The sequence below is a fragment of the Crinia signifera genome, chromosome 6 (assembly GCF_055691185.1).
Source record: "Crinia signifera chromosome 6, ASM5569118v1, whole genome shotgun sequence".
NCBI classification, from domain to species: domain Eukaryota; kingdom Metazoa; phylum Chordata; class Amphibia; order Anura; family Myobatrachidae; genus Crinia; species Crinia signifera.
In genome coordinates this window covers 44,452,548-44,464,279 of record NC_139222.1, presented here as the reverse complement: position 1 = coordinate 44,464,279, position 11,732 = coordinate 44,452,548, and positions in this window count along the sequence as shown.

The window sequence follows — 11,732 nt, the reverse complement described above, 5'->3', positions numbered from 1 at the left end:
TGCATTAAACAAGTCCAATGAGCGTCCCAAAATGGCCGGCCTGCCTGCTTTCATCCATCAATTGTTCTAAATTTTTCATTACCCAATGAGCTGAGGTGGAGTCTTAGCCAGTGGTACCATCAGGGAGGTGTGTAAAGCACTTTAGGCTAGACAGCCAATCAGCTGCCAGCTTCCATCTGTCAATCAAATACAGCAGCCAATCAGAAAGCTGCCCATTGATCAGCAGGCCCTTTATGACATCACAGACAGACCCTCAGAACTATCTGTGCATGTCTAATGGCTGGCTTTCAGTTGGGCGGGTGGGTGGCAGAGGGAGGGGATGTCTGTTTCGTTTCTCCTGAAAATTGCGGATTTTCTGCGTTTACGGGAAAAGTTGAGGTCCGACGCGCAAAAGTGGGGTATCGTAGAAATCACCTTTTAACCCCTTCCTGACAGAGCCAGTTTTTTGCGTTCCTGACAGAGCCCTTTTTTTCAAATCTGACATGTCTCACTTAAGTGGGGATAACTTTTTTTTGCTTTTACTTATCCCAGTGATTTTGAGATTGTTTTTTCGTGACACATTGTACTTCAAATAAGTGGTAAATTTGGGTCGATACAGTCTGTATTTTTTTGTGAAAAATACCAAAATGTCGTAAAAAAATGGAAAATTTAGCAATTTGCAAAATGTTAAATTTTCTGCTTGTGAGACAAATAATAATACCACTCAAAATAGTTAATAACTAACATAGACCATATGTCTACTTTATGTTTCCATCATTATTTCAACTTCCTTTTAATTTTTTTGGACACTAGGAGGCTTACAATATGAATAGCAAATTCTCAAATTTTCAAGAAAATTTCAAACACTGATTTTTTTAGGGACCAGTTCAGTTCTGATGTGACTTTGAGGGACTTGTATGTGAGACACCCCCATAAATGATACCATTTCAAAAACTGCACCCCTCACAGTATTCAAAACAGCATTTTGGAAGTTTGTTAACCCTTTAGGTGTTTCACAGGAATTAAAACAAAGTGTAGGTGAAATTTCAAAATTTCATTTTTTTTGCAGATTTGCAATTCTAATACATTTTTCTAAGGAACACAGTACATTTTACTAGAGAAATGTGACTAAAAATTGATTCCCCCAATTCTTTTGTTTTCATAAATATCCTATATGTGGCCCTAGTGTGCACGTTGACCAAACCACAGGCTTCATAATAGAAGGAGCACCTACTTGATTTTGGAGCCTCCTTTTTATGAGATTATTTTTTAGGCACCATGTAGGTTTCTAGGCACCATAAGATGCTAAAATTTAGGAACCCCCCCATAAGTGACCCCATTTTGCAAACTACACCCCTCAGGGAATTCATCTAGGGGTATAGTGTACATTTCAAACCCCCAGGGGTTTCACCAATTGTGGTACAACTGGGCAGTGAAAATGAAAAATTAAATTTTTAACACAAAAATGCAGTTCTGGCTCAAAATTTTTCATTTTCAGAAGGTATGAAGGAGAAAAAGCACCCCAAAATCTGTGCCCCAATTTCTCCCGAGTACGGCAATGCCTCACATGTGACCAAAAAATACCATTTGGGTGCATGGCAGGACTCAGAAGGGAAGGAGTGATTTTTGGATTTTGCAGCTCAGATTCTGGTGGAATTTTGGTGGGTGCTATGTCGCATTAGCAAGACCCCCCAAGCACCAATACAGTGGAACCCCCCCACAAGTGACCCCATTTTGCAAACTACACCCCTCAGGGAATTCATCTAGGGGTATAGTGTACATTTCAAACCCCCAGGGGTTTCACCAATTTTGATACAAGTGGGCAGTGAAAATGAAAAATTACATTTTTTTACACAAAAATGCAGTTCTGGCTCAAAATTTTTCATTTTCAGAAGGTATGAAGGAGAAAAAGCACCCCAAAATCTGTGCCCCAATTTCTCCCGAGTACGGCAATGCCTCACATGTGACCAAAAAATACCAGTTGGGTGCATGGCAGGACTCAGAAGGGAAGGAGTGATTTTTGGATTTTGCAGCACAGATTTTGGTGGAATGAATGGTGGGTGCTATGTTGCACCAATACAGTGGAATCCCCCCACAAGTCACCCCATTTTGCAAAGTACACCCCTCAGGGAATTCATCTAGGGGTATAGTGTACATTTCAAACCCCCAGGGGTTTCACCAATTTTGATACAAGTGGGCAGTGAAAATGAAAAATTACATTTTTTTACACAAAAATGCAGTTCTGGCTCAAAATTTTTCATTTTCAGAAGGTATGAAGGAGACAAAGCACCCCAAAATCTGTGCCCCAATTTCTCCCGAGTACGGCAATGCCTCACATGTGACCAAAAAATACCATTTGGGTGCATGGCAGGACTCAGAAGGGAAGGAGTGATTTTTGGATTTTGCAGCTCAGATTCTGGTGGAATTTTGGTGGGTGCTATGTCGCATTAGCAAGACCCCCCAAGCACCAATACAGTGGAACCCCCCCACAAGTGACCCCATTTTGCAAACTACACCCCTCAGGGAATTCATCTAGGGGTATAGTGTACATTTCAAACCCCCAGGGGTTTCACCAATTTTGATACAAGTGGGCAGTGAAAATGAAAAATTACATTTTTTTACACAAAAATGCAGTTCTGGCTCAAAATTTTTCATTTTCAGAAGGTATGAAGGAGAAAAAGCACCCCAAAATCTGTGCCCCAATTTCTCCCGAGTACGGCAATGCCTCACATGTGACCAAAAAATACCATTTGGGTGCATGGCAGGACTCAGAAGGGAAGGAGTGATTTTTGGATTTTGCAGCTCAGATTCTGGTGGAATTTTGGTGGGTGCTATGTCGCATTAGCAAGACCCCCCAAGCACCAATACAGTGGAACCCCCCCACAAGTGACCCCATTTTGCAAACTACACCCCTCAGGGAATTCATCTAGGGGTATAGTGTACATTTCAAACCCCCAGGGGTTTCACCAATTTTGATACAAGTGGGCAGTGAACATGAAAAATTACATTTTTTACACAAAAATGCAGTTCTGGCTCAAAATTTTTCATTTTCAGAAGGTATGAAGGAGAAAAAGCACCCCAAAATCTGTGCCCCAATTTCTCCCGAGTACGGCAATGCCTCACATGTGACCAAAAAATACCAGTTGGGTGCATGGCAGGACTCAGAAGGGAAGGAGTGATTTTTGGATTTTGCAGCTCAGATTCTGGTGGAATTTTGGTGGGTGCTATGTCGCATTAGCAAGACCCCCCAAGCACCAAGACAGTGGAACCCCCCCACAAGTGACCCCATTTTGCAAACTACACCCCTCAGGGAATTCATCTAGGGGTATAGTGTACATTTCAAACCCCCAGGGGTTTCACCAATTTTGATACAAGTGGGCAGTGAACATGAAAAATTACATTTTTTTACACAAAAATGCAGTTCTGGCTCAAAATTTTTCATTTTCACAAGGAATGAAGGAGACAAAGCACCCCAAAATCTGTGCCCCAATTTCTCCCGAGTACGGCAATGCCTCATGTGTGACCAAAAAGTGGCAGGACTCAGAAGGGAAGGAGTGATATTTGGATTTTGCAGCACAAATTCTGGTGGAATGATGGTGGGTGCTATGTCGCATTAGCAAGACCCCCAAAGCACCAATACAGTGGAACCCCCCCACAAGTGACCCCATTTTGCAAACTACACCCCTCAGGGAATTCATCTAGGGGTATAGTGTACATTTCAAACCCCCAGGGGTTTCACCAATTTTGATACAAGTGGGCAGTGAAAATGAAAAATTACATTTTTTTACACAAAAATGCAGTTCTGGCTCAAAATTTTTTATTTTCACAAGGAATGAAGGAGAAAAAGCACCCCAAAATCTGTGCCCCAATTTCTCCCGAGTACGGCAATGCCTCACATGTGACCAAAAAATACCAGTTGGGTGCATGGCAGGACTCAGAAGGGAAGGAGTGATTTTTGGATTTTGCGGCTCAGATTCTGGTGGAATGAATGGTGGGTGCTATGTGGCATTAGCAAGACCCCCGAAGCACGGTGAAATTATGAACCTAATAATCCATAGATGTGTGGTATATTTTAAAACACTCCTTTATACATAGGCCGGGTTTGTCGGGGCAAGTGTCACACTGGAAAATAGTTTGCTTTCTTATTCCCTTTTTATAGCAAACTTTGCACCTTTTTTGTGTCCTGCCCTTTTTTCCAGTGGAGGGGATTTCATCAGGAAAATGCTGCCCTGGTACAATACGGGGGCCAGTAGTAGAAGTACTGGGGCCCTCTGCCTGCTGGTTCCCAAATATTAGGCCCTTTATGACTTCCTCTTGAAAGTGCATAAATGTCCCCCTCTGGCCGGTAGAACGGAATAGCACGTAAGCGTTATACAGTGCCATCTGGATGATATACACGGCCACCTTCTTGTACCAGATTTTTGTTTTCCGCAGGGCACTGTACGGCTTCAGTACCTGATCTGAAAGATCCACTCCGCCCATGTACCTATTGTAATCCAGGATACAATTAGGTTTGGAGGTGTGGGTATTGGTACCTCGTACAGGGACGGAGGTGGTACTGTCTCCGTGAATTGTTGTCAGTATAAGGACATCCCTCTTGTCCTTATATTTGACCAACAACATATTTTCGGTGCATATTCCCCTGCTTTCACCCCTTCTCATTACTTGGGCAATGTGCGTTTTTGGGAGGCCTCTTTGGTTCTTGCGCACAGTACCGCAAGCTGCTGTACCTCTTGAACCAAGGGCCTTAAACAGGGGGATGCTGGTGTAAAAGTTATCCACATAGAGGTGATAACCTTTATCCAGGAAGGGGTGCACTAAATCCCAGACAATTTTCCCACTAACACCTACGAGGGAGGGGGGACATTCTTGCGGTTCAATTCTTGAATCCTTCCCTTCATATACCCTAAACCTGTGGGTGTACCCTGAGGTGCTTTCACACAGCTTATACATTTTTATGCCATACCTTGCCCTCTTACTGGGAAGGTACTGGCGGAATTTAACCCTTCCTTTAAAATGTATAAGGGACTCGTCTATGCAAATGAATTTATCTGGGATGTACATGTCTTCAAATTTGGCACTGAAATGATCAATGACCGGCCTGACTTTGAATAGCCGGTCAAAGGTGGGATCATCTCTGGGTGGGCACTGTGCATTATCGGTGTAATGCAAAAATTTAAGGATCGTCTCAAATCGAGCCCGGGGCATGGCCATACGGTAAAATGGGGTGCTGTACAGAACATCTGTACTCCAATATTGCCTAATTTCTGGCTTTTTTACTATGCCCATATGAAACACCAGACCCCAAAACGTCATCATCTCTACTGCATCAACAGGGGTCCACCTAGCAAATGATGACGTGGGGTTTTGAGCACTAAACTGCTGGGCATATAAATTAGTTTGGTCCACCATTAAATTTATAAAATCATCAGAGAAAAATAATTTGAAAAAGTCAATTTCTCTGAGACCTGTGGAATCAAATTGGATTCCTGGCATGGCCAAAAACTCAGGAACCTGGGGCTCAAAATTGTCTGGTGGTGGGGTCCATACGAGATCAATTATTGGGGGGGGGGTCTCAGCTGCTCTACGGGGGCGTCTTTGAGGGGGTCCCTCATCACCAGAGGAGGAAGAGGAGCTTAAGGCGAATCCTTCAAATTCCCCGCTTGCATCACTGGCTGTGTCAGAGTCAGAAGCAAGCATGGCATATGCCTCCTCCGCTGAATAAATTCTTCTGGATGACTGGGATGACATTTGGGATGACATTTGGGATGCCATTTTTATTTTTGTGTTACTGGTAGTGAAATGTTTCAACACGTGTATAGTGTAGGGGGGGGGGGTACAAACTTTATTTCAACCCGGGGGGTATGTAGTGTGTAGTGTGTATGTAGTGCAGAAAAAAAAAATACTTTATACAAAAAAAAAAAAATTGAAGGGGTTAAAAAAAAAATTGAAGGGGTTAAAAAAAAAAATTGAAGGGGTTTAAAAAAAAAAATGGAAGGGGTTAAACAAAAAAAAAAAAAAAGGTCCTGCGCCAATAATTGAGCACAGATGTTGGTCAGTAACGTCCGTCACTGAACAGCGCTCAAAGGCAACAGGAATTTGATAAAAAAAAAAAAAAATAGATCAACCCTGTGCCGAAAAAGCTGATCAGTGATGTACGTCACTGATCAGCGCACAGTGGCCACAGGACACCCACAAAATCACAGTGTGTGTAAAAAAAAAATTAAAAAAAGACCCCACAGCACTCACAAAAAATAAAAAAAGGTGATCAGTGATGCGACACTGATTACCAGTGAGGGGCAGCAGGTGCACAACCGTTGGTGCAACTGACAGTGCAACTGGCAGCAACTGACAGGTATATATAAAAAAAAAAACCTCTGTACCCCCAAAAAATTGCTGATCACCTCAGATATAGTGATCAGCACAAAAGGCGGGGGCAGCAGACACAAAATTTAGCACTCTCTATCACTCTCTGTCACTATCTCTCTCTATCTCTCTATCTATCACTCTATGACACTGCAGCAGCAGCACTGACAGGTATATATATATATAAAAAAAAACCTGCGCCCCCAAAAAGTTGCTGATCAGTTAATTTATACTGATCAGCACAAAAGGGGGGGCAGCAGTCAGTTATATAAAAAATATATAATCTGTCACTATCTCTCTATCTCTCTCTCTATCTCTCTCTATCTCTCTATCTATAACTATCACACTGCAGCAGCACAAAATATAGCACTCTGTCACTAGGCCTCTCTATCTATCTCTCTCTCTCTATCTCTCTCTATCTCTCTCTATCTCTCTCTCTCTATCTCTCTCTCTCTATCTCTCTATCTATAACTATATCACACTGCAGCAGCACAAAAATATAGCACTCTCTGACACTATCTCTCTCTATCTCTCTCTCTCTCTCTATCTAACGCTATTACACTGCAGCAGCACAAGTTCTCAGCACAGGAAGTCACAAGTAGCAACAGGATCCAGGAAGCATCCAGTACACTACAAGCACACTACAAGCACACTACAAGCAGTGATGAAGCAGCGATGAAGCAGTGATCAGGTAAGTATGGAGCAAGGTTCTGGTCAGTATATGGCGGCAGGTGGCACGGTGACCGCACTGCACGCTATTCCAGACCGGAATGGCGTCTGCAGTGCAGTCACCGTTAGTTTAAACCCCCCTCCATGGCTGTGATTGGTCCGTCGGTCCGACGAACCAATCACGGCCTTTGGGGGCGGGCGGGGAGAGGTGGGGTGACACCAGTGTCACCCTTACACCCCGCGGTGATTGGTGCTGTACTTTACAGCACCAATCACCTCCGATCCCGTGTCACCGGCGAACGTTATTCGCCGGTGACACGTAAAACGCTGTGAATGGCTGTTCACACTGAACAGCCAATCACAGCGATCGCCGACGGGGGGGCGGCATCGCAGCCCCCCCTGGGCATGCACGGACATGTCTGCTGTCAGGGACAGCAGACATGTTGAAACTGTCACCGCGTCTATAGACGCGGTGACAGTTACAAGCCATGACGTACATTTACGCCATGTGTCGGGAAGTACTTCCCGACCATGACGTAAATGTACGTCAATTGTCGGGAAGTTGTTAAAGACGCACATTTCTGGCTCCCCAAAAATGGGCATTTCAAATGAGAAATGAGTCCAATGAACAAAATAGGGTGAATAAGTATGTATTTCAGGTGTGAGTTAGCAGGTTATTGGGGAAGTAAGTTCTGATATTTTTGGAGGTTGCAGGGGCCACTACACCATTCAAAATAGGCAGGCTTTAGCATATGCAGTTAGGCCCCGTAGGATGATTTTAGCTAAAAAGTGCCCCAAACACTCAAACGGGCTTGTATCTGGGAAGGGAAAATATGGGAAACATGACTTAGACACCAAAAAATACACTGTATGCCATGTTTCCAAATTTGTATGCACAGTGGTTACAGCATGAAGCGAATGCATGTGAATATACAAAGGTGCATTGCATTAAACAAGTCCACTGAGCGTCCCAAAATGGCCGGCCTGCCTGCTTTCATCCATCAATTGTTCTAAATTTTTCATTACCCAATGAGCTGAGGTGGAGTCTTAGCCAGTGGTACCATCAGGGAGGTGTGTAAAGCACTTTAGGCTAGACAGCCAATCAGCTGCCAGCTTCCATCTGTCAATCAAATACAGCAGCCAATCAGAAAGCTGCCCATTGATCAGCAGGCCCTTTATGACATCACAGACAGACCCTCAGAACTATCTGTGCATGTCTAATGGCTGGCTTTCAGTTGGGCGGGTGGGTGGCAGAGGGAGGGGATGTCTGTCTCGTTTCTCCTGAAAATTGCGGTTTTTCTGCGTTTAGGGGAAAAGTTGAGGTCCGACGCGCAAAAGTGGGGTATCCTAGAAATCACTTTTTAAAGAGGCACATTTCTTGCCCCCCAAAAATGGGCATTTCAAATGAGAAATGAGTCCAATTAACAAAATAGGGTGAATAAGTATGTATTTCAGGGGTGAGTTAGCGTGTTATTGGGGAAGTAAATCCTGATATTTTTGGAGGTTGCAAGGGCAACTACACCATTCAAAATAGGCAGGCTTTAGCATATGCAGTTAGGCCCTGTAGGATGATTTTAGCTAAAAAGTGCCCCAAACACTCAAACGGGCTTGTATCTGGGAAGGGAAAATATGGGAAACATGACTTAGACACCAAATGATACACTGTATGCCATGTTTCCAAATTTTTATGCACAGTGGTTACAGCATGAAGCGAATGCATGTCTAAATACAAAGGTGCATTGCATTAAACAAGTCCAATGAGCGTCCCAAAATGGCCGGCCTGCCTGCTTTCATCCATCAATTGTTCTAAATTTTTCATTACCCAATGAGCTGAGGTGGAGTCTTAGCCAGTGGTACCATCAGGGAGGTGTGTAAAGCACTTTAGGCTAGACAGCCAATCAGCTGCCAGCTTCCATCTGTCAATCCAAAACAGCAGCCAATCAGAAAGATGCCCATTGATCAGCAGGCCCTTTATGACATCACAGACAGACCCTCAGAACTATCTGTGCATGTCTAATGGCTGGCTTTCAGTTGGGCGGGTGGGTGGCAGAGGGAGGGGATGTCTGTCTCGTTTCTCCTGAAAATTGCGGTTTTTCTGCGTTTACGGGAAAAGTTGAGGTCCGACGCGCAAAAGTGGTGTATCGTAGAAATCACCTTTTAAAGACGCACATTTCCGGCCCCCCCAAAAATGGGCATTTCAAATGAGAAATGAGTCCAATGAACAAAATTGGGTGAATAAGTATGTATTTCAGGGGTGAGTTAGCAGGTTATTGGGGAAGTAAGTCCTGATATTTTTGGAGGTTGCAGGGGCCACTACACCATTCAAAATAGGCAGGCTTTAGCATATGCAGTTAGGCCCTGTAGGATGATTTTAGCTAAAAAGTGTCCCAAACACTCAAACGGGCTTGTATCTGGGAAGGGAAAATATGGGAAACATGACTTAGACACCAAATGATACACTGTATGCCATGTTTCCAAATTTTTATGCACAGTGGTTACAGCATGAAGCGAATGCATGTGAATATACAAAGGTGCATTGCATTAAACAAGTCCACTGAGCGTCCCAAAATGGCCAGCCTGCCTGCTTTCATCCATCAATTGTTCTAAATTTTTCATTACCCAATGAGCTGAGGTGGAGTCTTAGCCAGTGGTATCATCAGGGAGGTGTGTAAAGCACTTTAGCCTAGACAGCCAATCAGCTGCCAGCTTCCATCTGTCAATCAAATACAGCAGCCAATCAGAAAGCTGCCCATTGATCAGCAGGCCCTTTATGACATCACAGACAGACCCTCAGAACTATCTGTGCATGTCTAATGGCTGGCTGTCAGTTGGGCGGGTGGGTGGCAGAGGGAGGGGATGTCTGTCTCGTTTCTCCTGAAAATTGCGTTTTTTCTGCGTTTACGGGAAAAGTTGAGGTCCGACGCGCAAAAGTGGGGTATCGTAGAAATCACCTTTTAAAGACGCACATTTATGGCTCCCCAAAAATTTGCATTTCAAATGAGAAATGAGTCCAATGAACAAAATAGCGTGAATAAGTATGTATTTCAGGGGTGAGTTAGCAGGTTATTGGGGAAGTAAGTCCTGAAATTTTTGGAGGTTGCAGGGGCCACTACACCATTCAAAATAGGCAGGCTTTAGCATATGCAGTTAGGCCCTGTAGGATGATTTTAGCTAAAAAGTGCCCCAAACACTCAAACGGGCTTGTATCTGGGAAGGGAAAATATGGGAAACATGACTTAGACACCAAATGATACACTGTATGCCATGTTTCCAAATTTTTATGCACAGTGGTTACAGCATGAAGCGAATGCATGTGAATATACAAAGGTGCATTGCATTAAACAAGTCCACTGAGCGTCCCAAAATGGCCGGCCTGCCTGCTTTCATCCATCAATTGTTCTAAATTTTTCATTACCCAATGAGCTGAGGTGGAGTCTTAGCCAGTGGCATCATCAGGGAGGTGTGTAAAGCACTTTAGGCTAGACAGCCAATCAGCTGCCAGCTTCCATCTGTCAATCAAATACAGCAGCCAATCAGAAAGCTGCCCATTGATCAGCAGGCCCTTTATGACATCACAGACAGACCCTCAGAACTATCTGTGCATGTCTAATGGCTGGCTGTCAGTTGGGCGGGTGGGTGGCAGAGGGAGGGGATGTCTGTCTCGTTTCTCCTGAAAATTGCGTTTTTTCTGCGTTTACGGGAAAAGTTGAGGTCCGACGCGCAAAAGTGGGGTATCGTAGAAATCACCTTTTAAAGACGCACATTTATGGCTCCCCAAAAATTTGCATTTCAAATGAGAAATGAGTCCAATGAACAAAATAGCGTGAATAAGTATGTATTTCAGGGGTGAGTTAGCAGGTTATTGGGGAAGTAAGTCCTGAAATTTTTGGAGGTTGCAGGGGCCACTACACCATTCAAAATAGGCAGGCTTTAGCATATGCAGTTAGGCCCTGTAGGATGATTTTAGCTAAAAAGTGCCCCAAACACTCAAACGGGCTTGTATCTGGGAAGGGAAAATATGGGAAACATGACTTAGACACCAAATGATACACTGTATGCCATGTTTCCAAATTTTTATGCACAGTGGTTACAGCATGAAGCGAATGCATGTGAATATACAAAGGTGCATTGCATTAAACAAGTCCACTGAGCGTCCCAAAATGGCCGGCCTGCCTGCTTTCATCCATCAATTGTTCTAAATTTTTCATTACCCAATGAGCTGAGGTGGAGTCTTAGCCAGTGGCATCATCAGGGAGGTGTGTAAAGCACTTTAGGCTAGACAGCCAATCAGCTGCCAGCTTCCATCTGTCAATCAAATACAGCAGCCAATCAGAAAGCTGCCCATTGATCAGCAGGCCCTTTATGACATCACAGACAGACCCTCAGAACTATCTGTGCATGTCTAATGGCTGGCTTTCAGTTGGGCGGGTGGGTGGCAGAGGGAGGGGATGTCTGTCTCGTTTCTCCTGAAAATTGCGGTTTTTCTGCGTTTAGGGGAAAAGTTGAGGTCCGACGCGCAAAAGTGGGGTATCCTAGAAATCACTTTTTAAAGAGGCACATTTCTTGCCCCCCAAAAATGGGCATTTCAAATGAGAAATGAGTCCAATTAACAAAATAGGGTGAATAAGTATGTATTTCAGGGGTGAGTTAGCGTGTTATTGGGGAAGTAAATCCTGATATTTTTGGAGGTTGCAAGGGCAACTACACCATTCAAAATA